General features: G+C 42.4%; 1 protein-coding gene across 1 annotated transcript in view; it reads left to right on the top strand.

Annotated features, from left to right (window-relative positions):
- Positions 1–14,519, top strand: part of LOC126460578 (epidermal growth factor-like protein 8) — a 177,864-nt gene that overhangs the window by 136,828 nt on the left and 26,517 nt on the right. The gene's annotated exons all lie outside the window — the stretch shown is intronic.

Here is a 14,519-nt window from a genome sequence, read left to right as displayed (position 1 = left end):
ACCCTCTGCGGGAGCAAGCTGCAACCGTGGTATGAAGCCCAAATATCTCTGAGTCTTCCTCTATATCAACAATGGGTCTGGCGGGGAATCCGAATCACTGTCACATACGAGAAAGAAATCATTCAAGGTGCCTTGCTGTGAAGCACTTAGTTGTTGTTGTCTCAGCGCTTCAATTCTGATTGTTTCCAGAATGAATTTTCATTATGCTGTGGAGTCTCCATTGATTTTGATACTTTCTGACAGATTAAAACAGTGTGCCGGGCCGGGACTCGAAGCTGAGACCTGTGCCTTTAGCGAGCACTGCACGAGTGATCTATCAACTGAGCTATCCACGCACGACTCACGTCGCCCCATCACAGCTTTAGTTTCTCCAGTACCTCTCATTTACTTTCCAAACTTCACAGAGATATTGGCGGAACTAAACCTGTGAGGGCGAATCGAGAGTCATGCTTGGATACTTCAGTCAATTAGCGGAAAAAAAGAACTCAATAGAGCACTTGCCCGCGAATGCCTAAGTTCCCATGTTGGAGTCCCGATCCAGCACACAGTTTTTATCTGCCAGAACGTTCCACAACTGTATTTGACTGACCGAATATTTCATTCTGCAACAGAGAGCGTACTGTTTCGAAATTTCCCATCATATTAAAAGTATGTGCTGGACTGCGACCTTACCTTCTAGGGGCAGTGCTCTTACTAGAGTGCTGCAGCGGCGTGGCCTAACCGCGTGGCCCGCACGCCCTGTGGGGTACGAGTGAGAGAGTGAATGCGCCTGGCGAACGTTGACGGAAGTTGCCTAAGATTGACGATGCTAATGACAGTCAAGTGAGCGCATGTACGTCGGCCACGCGGCTGGCCCAACCGTATGAGAGCTTGTTCTTATCCACGCGGATTTCATGCAACTGCTCTCACTTGCACATTGGTTGCGAGTTTGCAGTGTGTACATGCGCTTGGCCTAGCACCAGATTCGGGAGAAATTTATGAAATGAAAAATAACGAATACAGATGTGTCCTCGGAGTCTTTCGCTACGGCATACAATAATAAAACGTTCTCGGTTTTCAAGCCGCGTCAGTTCGAATAAAATTCTTGAGCTTTCGATGAACATCTCCCAAATAGGCATGATGACGTCATCAGCAGCCAATCAGATAGCCCCAATGTGGCGCGCGTGCGTAAGTCGACCCGGACAGCTAGCGGAGCTATTGCCCTTGGCAGCACCGGTGACGTCAAGTGGCGCCAGGGACAGGCGCAACGTTTGAAACTGCCGCTCCTGCGTCGCGCATCTGTCTTTGCTTTCTTTCGACGTCCAACGCCCGCCCCCATGCCCTGCAGAGTATGTAGCCCTCGTATATTTTGACATTGTTGTTGTTTAAACGAATCTCGGCCGCTTCCTTTATAACGGAGTCCCAATATGTAGATGTATGATCCAACACTTTTGTATTTTCGAAGTGTATTTTATGTCCGTTTTCTAGGCAATGCTCCGCTATGGCCAACTTGTCAAGCTCCCTTTTTTTAATATGGCGCTTGTGCTCAGTACAACGTTCCGCAACCGTGCGAATTGTTTGTCCGATATACATGCTGCCATATTCACAGTGTACACCATACACGCCGGACACTCGAAGAGCAATGTCGTCCTTAACAGGGCGCAACATATCTCGTATCTTGTGGGCGGGCCGGAACACTGGTCTTAGCCCATGTATCTGCAGCAGACGTCCTAACTTGCTGCTAGTTGCTCCACAATATGGCAGTAACGCAATCCGTTTGGCCTCTTCTACTGATTCACCAGATGTCTTTCGTCGGTGGCCCTTGAAAGCGTTTGCGATGTCTCTTTTGCTGTATCCATTTTCCCCGAAAACACGTTTTAAGTTCTGCAATTCAGACGGAAGGTGGTGGTCGTCAGAGATAATCTTGGCTCTATGAACCAACGTGTTCAGGACCGCTTTCTTGTGTACAGGGTGGTGGAAACTATTGGCGTTCGACTACCGATCAGTGTGTGTTGGTTTCCGGTACACTGAATGACCAAGCTGGCCTCCTGCCTTCCGCTCAACCAAAACATCCAAGAATGGTAGCTTGCCGTGCTTCTCCATCTCTATAGTAAAATTAATGTTGGGATGGACACCATTCATGTGACCGACGAACTCCTGTAGTGTATCTTCACCATGAGGCCATATCAGGAAGGTGTCATCAACATATCGTAGAAAGCAAGACGGCCGTAATGTCGTAGTTTGCAGTGCCTGCTCCTCGAAGTGATCTATGAAGAAATTTGCGACTGCTGGAGACAGTGGTGATCCCATGGCTCTGACGTCCACCATCTCATAATATTCATCGCAGTACAAAAGTACGTTGTCGTTCCATCTGGAATCATTAAGTTGTTCCATCACGTCTTAACGACAACGTGGTTTCCAGAGTATAGATGTAAATGTACATGTACATGTAGAACAGACTCAAGACCTGCCCTAACAGCTTACTTTCTGACAGTCTCTTTCACCTACTTTCCAAACTTCACACAGGCTCACCTGCATCTGAACTAGCACCCCTGGAAGACGCGTTGCCCGTTAGCACTCGTTTCAGGATATTCGTCTGCCACCAGTAATTTAGGATGAATCTTCGATGGTGTCAAGTTCCTGTGCTGCGAATCATCAGGCAAATGGCTGAATGACATTAAGCTAAAGATCCTGAAATGAGTGCCAACAAGCAGTACATCAAGAACCGGTCACGAAAGCCTCAACTGTTTTCTACTCGTAGAAGAAATTATATTGCAGAGAAATCGCTAAGTCTCAGCCTAGGAGTTGTTTTCAGAATGAAGGGAGGATAAGGTTTAATACACCATTGATAAAGAAGTCAATAGAGGTAGCGAACAAACTTGGATTGGGCAGGTAATAGGCAATGTCCTTTTTAAGAGAACCATCCCAGCATTTAGCTCGACTAATTATAAATGGTGCAATATTTGACTTCCTGTATAAGTGGAAAAATGGCTGAAACTCACACTTTGGGTTGTTTCCAGAAAAAAAATTTAACTGTGTTGGACTTACTGAATCACTGAAGTCTTATTCCAGCATGACATTTTGTGATGTAAACACTGTAGGCGTTCCGGAATGGTGTCTACGAGCTCAGTTAGTCCAGTGAACTGAGTGTCAGTAAGGTCATATTGTGACATAATGGTAAGACAGAGATTTAGGAACCAGGTTTTAAATTGTAAGACATTTCCAGGGGCAGATGTGGATTCTGACCACAATCTATTGGTTATGAACTGCAGATTGAAACTGAAGAAACTGCAAAAAGGCGGGAATTTAAGGAGATGGGACTTGGATAAACTGAAAGAACCAGCGGTTGTAGAGAGTTTCAGGGAGAGCATAAGGGAACAATTGACAGGAATGGGGGAAAGAAATACGGTAGAAGAAGAATGGGTAGCTCTGAGGGATGAAGTAGTGAAGGCAGCAGAGGATCAAGTAGGCAAAAAAAGACGAGGGCTAATAGAAATCCTTGGGTAACAGAAGAAATATTGAATTTAATTGATGAAAGGAGAAAATATAAAAATGCAGTAAATGAAGCAGGCAAAAAGGAATACAAACGTCTCAAAAATGAGATTGACAGGAAGTGCAAAATGGCTAAGCAGGGATGGCTAGAGTACAAATGTAAGGATGTAGAGGCTTGTCTCACTAGGGGTAAGATAGATACTGCCTACAGGAAAATTAAAGAGGCCTTTGGAGAGAAGAGAACCACTTGTATGCATATCAAGATCTCAGATGGCAACCCAGTTCTAAGCAAAGAAAGGAAGGCAGAAAGGTGGAAGGAGTATATAGAGGGTTTATACAAGGGCGATGTACTTGAGGACAATATTATGGAAATGGAAGAGGATGTACATGAAGATGAAATGGGAGATAAGATACTGCGTGAAGAGTTTGACAGAGCACTGAAAGACCTGAGTCGAAACAAGGCCCCGGGAGTAGACAACATTCCATTAGAACTACTGATGGCCTTGGGAGAGCCAGTCATGACAAAACTCTACCATCTGGTGAGCAAGATGTATGAGACAGGCGAAATACCCACAGACTTCAAGAAGAATATAATAATTCCAATCCCAAAGAAAGCAGGTGTTGACAGATGTGAAAATTACAGAACTATCAGTTTAATAAGTCACAGCTGCAAAATACTAACGCGAATTCTTTACAGACGAATGGAAAAACTGGTAGAAGCGGACCTCGGGGAGGATCAGTTTGGATTCCATAGAAATGTTGGAACACGAGAGGCAATACTAACCTTACGACTTATCTTAGAAGGAAGATTAAGAAAAGGCAAACCTACGTTTCTAGCATTTGTAGACTTAGAGAAAGCTTTTGACAACGTTAACTGGAATACTCTCTTTCAAATTCTGAAGGTGGCAGGGGTAAAATACAGGGAGCGAAAGGTTATTTACAATTTGTACAGAAAGCAGATGGCAGTTATAAGAGTCGAGGGGCATGAAAGGGAAGCAGTGGTTGGGAAAGGAGTAAGACAGGGTTGTAGCCTCTCCCCGATGTTATTCAATCTGTATATTGAGCAAGCAGTAAAGGAAACAAAAGAAAAATTCGGAGTAGGTATTAAAATTCATGGAGAAGAAGTAAAAACTTTGAGGTTTGCTGAAGACATTGTAATTCTGTCAGAGACAGCAAAGGACTTGGAAGAGCAGTTGAACGGAATGGACAGTGTCTTGAAAGGAGGATATAAGATGAACATCAACAAAAGCAAAACGAGGATAAAGGAATGTAGTAAAAATTAAATCGGGTGATGCTGAGGGATTAGATTAGGAAATGAGACACTTAAAGTAGTAAAGGAGTTTTGCTATTTGGGGAGTAAAATAACTGATGATGGTCGAAGTAGAGAGGATATAAAATGTAGACTGGCAATGGCAAGGAAATCGTTTCTGAAGAAGAGAAATTTGTTAACATCGAGTATAGATTTAAGTGTCAGGAAGTCGTTTCTGAAAGTATTTGTATGGAGTGTAGCCATGTATGGAAGTGAAACATGGACGATAACCAGTTTGGTCAAGAAGAGAATAGAAGCTTTCGAAATGTGGTGCTACAGAAGAATGCTGAAGATAAGGTGGATAGATCACGTAACTAATGAGGAGGTATTGAATAGGATTGGGGAGAAGAGAAGTTTGTGGCACAACTTGACTAGAAGAAGGGATCGGTTGGTAGGACATGTTTTGAGGCATCAAGGGATCACAAATTTAGCATTGGAGGGCAGCGTGGAGGGTAAAAATAGTAGAGGGAGACCAAGAGATCAATGCACTAAGCAGATTCAGAAGGATGTAGGTTGCAGTAGGTACTGGGAGATGAAGAAGCTTGCACAGGATAGAGTAGCATGGAGAGCTGCATCAAACCAGTCTCAGGACTGAAGACCACAACAACAACAAGATATTGTGTGTCTGTCCAACACAACAGACCTGATAAGCTAACCAGACAAAGTGTTACTTTCCTCTTTAAAAGAGCAGACTGGTCACTTTGGGGCACTGTAGGTGGTGTAGAGGTAATACCAGGTGATCATCTGGTCATCGAACACTGACATAATTCATATTAGTGACAAGGTGTGTATGTGTGTCAGTCAGCTGTACGGAACAGTGCAATAAGAAGAATGGAATTTAGATGTGACGAAATGGCAGAAAGGAACTGTAATGTTTGGACATGCCCAAGGACACAGGTGCCAGATCTATTGGTGCATCCTGTCCAATGTGTCATTGTGGACTGTACAAAGTACCAACAAGGAATAATATACTATTTGCAACCATGTAACATGGAGTAAGAACAGTGGATACAAAAAGATTCTGACAGGGACCAGAGATAAGTCTCACGCCTCATCAGTGACAATCAGTTTGAAGACTTGACAGGAATTACTGCCGCCAGCTAATGCAGGCACATCTCAACCAGTTTCTGAGAGAACGCTGAGAATGACACTAAATGCAATTGACATTAGGGGTCACACACCCTCGTAAATGACCATTGATAACAGTAGGAAATAAAGCTGCAAATCTTCAGTGAGCAAAACAACACAGAAATTGGGCAGTAGCTGACTTGTAAGCATGGAGTGTGGTCCAACCAGTCCTGACTTTGGTTCTTTTCCAAAGGAAGTAAGGTGTCAATCAGCAGTCCAGTCAGGTGTTTAAATTGCAGTGTGTAAAGAGCTATTTCATGCCAGAGTTGGTTGTGTGATGTTTACACAATGTTTCTTTGGACTATGATTTGGCCCTACTCATTCAGGTGACGATTAATATGTACCAAGAACTTTATGTCAACATTCTTGGTGACCGCGTGTTGCCGTTTCTTCCACATATTGATGAGTATGCCATGGACATTTCCCTTCAAAGTTCCTAGTTTGATGAACACCCTTTCATACCTCAACTGACCCACCAAATTGCCAGTTTCAATCCCATAGAAAATGTCTGTGACTATTTGGAACAGAGGATGAGATGTAACAATCAACATTCCTGCTTAAACTGCGGTGTTCCTGAATCTAATCCCCAATGAATGGCTTCAACTGGATATGGCATACCAGATAAACCTTGTGGATTCTCTTCCTCGCCAAACTGAGGCCATTATCAAGGCCAGAGACAATGTTACATGGTATTAGCATGATGTCTGTTGGGAGAGACTACTGCAATTTTTGTCTAATATGCTCGTCTTAGCTATGTATCAATGCTGTTTCCTTCGGTAAAAGGAAGTTACACAGATTCGTCATTCTAGTTCCAAACAGCAGCAGGATGTAGATTCGTGTGGATAGCCACTTCTGAAGATCATTACTTGTTTGACTGAATACTCCCACTGTGAAGTGCATTGCAGAATACGTTTCACTTCTCACACATGGCTCGAGTTGAACACATTCCATTCAAGAGACAGGACATTTTATTAGACCTGCATGCCTAAGCACACATTCTGTACTGTTATGAGAAATCGTTTCATGCATTTTGTAACAATTATTTTTGTAATATTGTCTTCTTCCAGTTACCGATAACATTCGGCAGTTGTGTAACATTTCTTCCTGATGAGAAGTACCATGGGTAAGTTATGGATTACTTAAAAATGGTAATAATGCTTTCAATCCTGAACCATTAAATTTTGTTATATTTCGTTTAAAGAGGGAAGCAAAATTTAACCTATCAGTATTAGTCCATAGTGGTCCCTTTACTTGTAAATATATATTTAGCATTAGATGCATAGGCACTCCCTTTTGAAAATCTCGGGGTATGCTCATCAAGTCACACTTTGAAACGCACATTTACCCCCTATATAATTATAGTAAATGTAAATGCTACAAAAGTAACTTAAATTATATGATCACTTGCGTAGATAGGGAGAGACTGGAACACGCTCTTCCTGACAGTTGTTTTGCTGATGAATTCGTTGAATTGAGGTTGGCAACTGACTAGAATAAAATAATAACTGGATCATTTTAGCGGCCTCCCAATTCAGATGATACAATTGCTGAAAGGTTCAAAGAAAACTTCAGTTTAATTTCAAACATATATCCAACACATACAATTATAGCTGGTGGTGACTTTAATAAACCCTCGATACGTTGGCGAAAACGTATGTTTAAATCTGGAGGTTTGCATAAAACATCGTCCGAAATTGTGCTAAATGCATTTTCTGAAAATTATTTCGAGCAGTAACGGTTGCGAAAACACACTTGATCTCTTAGCAACAAACATTCCTGAGCTAATAACGAATATCAAAACGGATACAGGGATTAGTGAACACAGGGTTGTCGTAGCGACACTGAATATTGTAAACCCCAAATTCTCCAAAGATATACTTGCTCAAAAAAAGCAGATAAAAAATCGCTTGGCGCCTTCCTGGGAGACAATCTCCACTCCTTCCAAATTAACAATGTAAGTGTAGACCAGTTGTGGCTTGAATTATAAGAAATAATATCGACAGCAATTGAGAGATTTTTACCAAGTAAATTAACAAACGACGGAGCTGATCCCCCGTGTTACACAAAACTGGTTAGAACACTGTTGCAGAAAAAACGAAAAGCATGCCGAATTTATACGAACGCAAAATCTCCAAGATTGGCGATCTTTTACAGAAGCTCGAAATTTAGTGCGGACATCAGTGCGAAATGCTTATAATAGTTTCACACCGAAACTTTGTCTCGAAATCTGTTAGAAAATTCAAGGAGTTTCTGGTAGTACGTAAAGTATACTACCGGAAATGCTATCAACGACAGTGCTGCAAAAGCAGAGCTACTAAACACAGCCTTTCGAAATTCCTTCATCAAATAAGAAAAAATAAATATTCCAGAATTCGAATCGAGAACAGCTGCCAACATTAGTAACTTAGACGTAGATATCTTCGGAGTAGTGAAGCAACTCATATCACTTAACAAAAGCAAGTCTTCCGGTCCAGACCGTATACCAGTTAGATTTCTTACATAGCGTGCTGACGCAGTAGCCCCATACTTAACAATCATATACAACTGCTCGCTCGATGAAAGATCGGTATCCAAAGACTGGAAAGTTGCACAGGTCACACCAATATTCAAGAAAGGTGGTAGGAGTAATCCATTAAATTACAGACCCATATCATTAACGTCGATATGCAACATATGGTGTGTCCGAACATAAGAATTACCTCGAAGAAAATGGTCTATTGACCTGCAATAAACACGGATTTAGAAAACATTATTCTTGTGAAACGCAAGTAACTCTTGATACACACCAAGTGTTGAGTACTATTGACAAAGGATTTCAAATTGATTCCATATATCTAGATTTCCGGAAGGCTTTTGACACTGTACCACACGAGCGGCTTGTAGCAAAATTGCGTGCTTATGGAATATCGTCTCGGTTCTGTGAATGGAATCGTTATTTCCTGTCAGAGAGGTCACAGTTCGTAGTAACTGACGGAAACTCATCGAGTAAAACAGACGTAATTTCTGGGGTTCCATAAGGTAGTGTTATAGGCCCTCTGCTGTTCCGTATCTATATAAATGATTTAGGATACAATCTGAGCAGCGATCTTAGGTTGTTTGCACATGATGCTACCGTTTATCGTGTAGTAAACTCATTTGCAAGATCAAAACAAATTGCAAAACGATTTAGAAAAGATATCTGAATGGTGCGAAAATTGGCAATTGACCCCAAATAGTGAAAAGTATGAGACCATCCACATGAGTGCTAAAAGGAAACCGTTAAACTTCGGTTACATGAAAAATCAGTCAAATCTAAGGGCCGTAAATTCAACTAAATACCAAGGAATTACAATTACAAACAATTTAAACTGGAAAAAAACGCATAGAAACTGCTGTCAGGAGGCAAACCAGAGACCACTTTTTATTGGCAGAATACTTAGAAAATGTAACAGATTTACCAAAGAGACTGCCTACACTACGCTTGTTCGTCCTCTTTTGGAGTATCGCTGCATGGTCTGTGATCCTTACCAAATAGGATTAACGAAGAACATCGAGAAAGTTCAAAGGAGAGCAGCACATTTTGTACTGTCGCGAAATAGGGGATAGAGTGTCACTGACATGATACAGGATTTGGGGAGGACACCATTAAAACAAAGGCGTATTTCGTTGCGGCAGAATCTTCTCATGAAATTCCAATCACTAACATTCTCCTCCGAATGCGAAAATATTTTGTTGGCGCCGACCTACATAGGGAGAAACGATCGTCATAATAAAATAAGGGTAATCGGAGCTCGCACGGAAAGATATAGGTGTTTATTTTTTCCGCGCGCTGTTCGAGATAGGAATAACAGAGTATTATTGTGAAGGTGATTCGATGAACGCTGTGACAGACATTTAAGTGTGACTTGCAGAGTATCCATGTAGATGTAGATGCAGATTCAGCTCCCTTGCGAAATCAGAATCGATGTTCAATAATGCTACATGAATTAACCCGTCATGGGTCATGGTTCATGGTGGCTCTGGTGTAAGTTTTCAGTCTTTGAAGTGCAGAAAACGAACGTTCTGCAGTACATGCGTCGTTAAAAGAAGTCGCAATAATTGTACTATTCTGGTATCGTGTTATACAGACTTATATTCTATAAGCACTTGTCGTCCTCTGTCCTAATCAAGTACTGCGCTACGCTTTCAAAGCTATCTAATTTAACATTAAGCTGATTTACCTCATCCAGCAAAATATCGCGATGAAGAGTCAATCTCATACAGTCGAGATAGTCCCCGTAAAAAGCACTAATGTAACTACTGTCTTCTTTACCTACTAAAAACTGTTCTATTTTGACAAGGTGACATTGTTTTGGGTGGAAATCTCCTTTTAAAGCCGCCTGCTGCTTGATGCATTACCTGAAAAATAAAATTCGAAACTTTTCTTGAAATTATGATGAATTATGTTTTTCACTACTTCCTAATTTTGAAGGCACTTTCTAGGGCATGAAAACAGTGGAGGGACTTAATTGCAATGCATCTCATTTTTCTTTGGTGCGTTCCCAAAGCGATATGAATATATCTGTATTTCTAGCTCCTTCTATTGAAGATAAAACAGCATCTACAGAATTTCGAGCAAGGTGGAAATTCAATGAAGCTTTTTGAAGTACTGCATTATGTATTTCTACTCTTTGAAATACAAAAATTAGCATGTTGGTATGAAACAGGGTTTCAAATTTTTGAAGACTTTTAGAAATCCTTTATCTTTTGCATCAGCATCGTTTCTTTCATCTTCCGTATCATTAAGAAATTGCAAAAGAACTTAATAATTATTATCTATGCACAACGGAGACACAACACCAAGTGATCTCCATCGGTAGTACAGGCATCACTGCACAACTCGCATGCACCACCTCCTTGGGCACCTCGACCAACTTCATAGCCATGAGTATGTGAAATCAACTGTTTAAGATTTCCGAATTTTCCTAGCGTCTTGGGTGAACCACGGATAAATCAAATCAAATCTTAGAGAATTGACGGAATATCTCTTAATACTGGAATGGTATTAAATGAGTCCTGAACAGCTAAATTTAGGGAATGTGCGACGCAGTGAACGTAAATAGCCTTGGGTTCAGTTTCTTTTATCCGTGACTGTAATCACAAAGGGCTAACGTTTGTTGCGCCATCATAGCACTGCCAACGGCAATTGTTATTACCAGACACATAATATCTTAATAATATATCCTTCACAGATTTAAACAGGGTATTTGAATCAATAAATGGGAGCTCACAAAAACCATAAAACAACTCACGAACAACAAAATTTTGATCAACAGTACGAAAACAGACATCTGCTCTCTGATATATCGGATGTCTCGTCCGACATTAATGTATACAAATCATGTTCTTTTCTTTGTTGAATCAAAATTCTCTGAAAAGAAATTCTTATCAATGTTGTAATTTCATTAATCATGTCATGATACACTGGAACGTAATTTCAGAAGATTGACAAAATTAGAAGACTCGTCAACATGATCACGTAAGGCCAATCCTTGGCAAACTAAGAACATCATTGAAGTAAAAATTTTCCTTAAACAAATTGTAGCCCGCTGCATTTCTTTTGTTTTAGAATGGCTAACTTACGCTTTTTCAATAGAATTGTTTCTACTAACTGAACACATATGCAAATTACTTTTTTTCATGAGAGTTAAGTCGTTTTAGGGTAACGGACCAGTTCTTAAAGCTGTACTTAACGAATGCATTATAGTAATCCTTGTTCACAGTAACAGTTTTTGGAGGCACTCTCTTGTTTTCACCACGTAGACCTACACAACAAAAATAAACTCTGTCATCTTTTTCGTCATGCTGAATCCATGTATATACACTCCTGGAAATTGAAATAAGAACACCGTGAATTCATTGTCCCAGGAAGGGGAAACTTTATTGACACATTCCTGGGGTCAGATACATCACATGATCACACTGACAGAACCACAGGCACATAGACACAGGCAACAGAGCATGCACAATGTCGGCACTAGTACAGTGTATATCCACCTTTCGCAGCAATGCAGGCTGCTATTCTCCCATGGAGACGATCGTAGAGATGCTGGATGTAGTCCTGTGGAACGGTTTGCCATGCCATTTCCACATGGCGCCTCAGTTGGACCAGCGTTCGTGCTGGACGTGCAGACCGCGTGAGACGACGCTTCATCCAGTCCCAAACATGCTCAATGGGGGACAGATCCGGAGATCTTGCTGGCCAGGGTAGTTGACTTACACCTTCTAGAGCACGTTGGGTGGCACGGGATACATGCGGACGTGCATTGTCCTGTTGGAACAGCAAGTTCCCTTGCCGGTCTAGGAATGGTAGAACGATGGGTTCGATGACGGTTTGGATGTACCGTGCATTATTCAGTGTCCCCTCGATGACCACCAGTTGTGTACGGCCAGTGTAGGAGATCGCTCCCCACACCATGATGCTGGGTGTTGGCCCTGTGTGCTTCGGTCGTATGCAGTCCTGATTGTGGCGCTCACCTGCACGGCGCCAAACACGCATACGACCATCATTGACACCCAGGCAGAAACGACTCTCATCGCTGAAGACGACACGTCTCCATTCGTCCCTCCATTCACGCCTGTCGCGACACCACTGGAGGCGGGCTGCACGATGTTGGGGCGTGAGCAGAAAACGGCCTAACAGTGTGCGGGACCGTAGCCCAGCTTCATGGAGACGGTTGCGAATGGTCCTCGCCGATACCCCAGGAGCAACAGTGTCCCTAATTTGCTGGGAAGTGGCGGTGCGGTCCCCTACGGCACTGCGTAGGATCCTACGGTCTTGGCGTGCATCCGTGCGTCGCTGCGGTCCGGTTCCAGGTCGACGGGCACGTGCACCTTCCGCCAACCACTGGCGACAACATCGATGTACTGTGGAGACCTCACGCCCCACGTGTTGAGCAATTCGGCGGTACGTCCACCCGGCCTCCCGCATGCCCACTATACGCCCTCGCTCAAAGTCCGTCAACTGCACATACGGTTCACGTCCACGCTGTCGCGGCATGCTACCAGTGTTAAAGACTGCGATGGAGCTCCGTATGCCACGGCAAACTGGCTGACACTGACGGCGGCGGTGCACAAATGCTGCGCAGCTAGCGCCATTCGACGGCCAACACCGCGGTTCCTGGTGTGTCCGCTGTGCCGTGCGTGTGATCATTGCTTGTACAGCCCTCTCCCAGTGTCCGGAGCAAGTATGGTGGGTCTGACACACTGGTGTCAATGTGTTCTTTTTTCCATTTCCAGGAGTGTAATTTTATCCTATTTTTTTTTTTTTAACTCCCTGCGGTTGCCACTTTCAGTGCCGGTATAATTTTTCGTGGAATTTCAGAGATTTCAATGTCAGGCTGCCGAAGATCGATCACTTTTTACTGCTACACGCTGTGGATTCGATATCACCATCACGATTATCAGTCGAAGTCCTTTTGTATTTCACTATATACTTATCCATTTTAACGATTTGGTCACGCAAGACATGAAGACAATATAATTCCAAGCACTGGTGACGCAGATCAAACAGAACTCAAACTAACGTGTAGCGGTCTACACGTTCTGGGTTCTGACTATTAATATCTCGTTGTTCGTTCAATTATCGAAGTCTGGAAATTCAAATTCAGCCTAAGTTACACTATATCAAACATGATTTCACTAGAAAAAATTTCTCGCTGGCTGTTGCCTTTCGTGATCGTTGCAGAGCTGCCAAGTAAGGCACAAAGAACTTCGCCATTGTCATTACTATGTCTGATTGGAATACTCTCTTTCAAATTCTGAAGGTGGCAGGGGTAAAATACAGGGAGCGAAAGGCTATTTACAATTTGTACAGAAAGCAGATGGCAGTTACAAGAGTTGAGGGGTATGAAAGGGAAACAGTGGTTGGGAAGAAAGTGGGACAAGGTTGTAGCCTATCCCCGATGTTATTCAATCTGTATATTGAGCAAGCAATAAAGCAAACATAAGAAAAGTTAGGAGTAGGTATTAAAATCCTTGGAGAAGAAATAAAAACTTTGAGGTTCGCCGATGACATTGTGATTCTGTCAGAGACAGCAAAGGACTTGGAAGAGCAGCTGAATGGAATGGACAGTGTCTTGAAAGGAGGGTATAAGGTGAACATCAACAAATGCAAAACGAGGATAATGGAATGTAGTCGAATTAAGTCGGGTGATGCTGAGGGAACTAGATTAGAAAATGATGCAAAGTAGTAAATGAGATTTGCTATTTGGGGAGCAAAATAACTGATGATGGTCGAAGTAGAGAGGGTATAAAATGTAGACTGGCAATGGCAAGGAAAGCGTTTCTGAAGAAGAAAAATTTGTTAACATCGAGTATAGATTTAAATGTCAGGAAGTCGTTTCTGAAAGTATTTGTATGGAGTGTAGCCACGTATGGAAGTGAAACGTGGACGATAAATAGTTTAGACAAGAAGAGAATAGAAGCTTTTGAAATGTGGTGCTACAGAAAAATGCTGAAGATTAGATGGGTATATCTCATAACCAATGAGGAGGTATTGAATAGAATTGGGGAGAAGACGAGCTTGTGGCACAACTTGACTAGAAGTAGGGATCGGTTGGTAGGACATGTTCTGAGACATCGAGGGATCACC

This window comes from Schistocerca serialis, chromosome 1, assembly GCF_023864345.2.
Source record: "Schistocerca serialis cubense isolate TAMUIC-IGC-003099 chromosome 1, iqSchSeri2.2, whole genome shotgun sequence".
NCBI lineage: Eukaryota > Metazoa > Arthropoda > Insecta > Orthoptera > Acrididae > Schistocerca > Schistocerca serialis.
The sequence above is the reverse complement of the archived record's forward strand: the minus strand, read 5'-3'. Positions and strand labels throughout refer to the sequence as shown.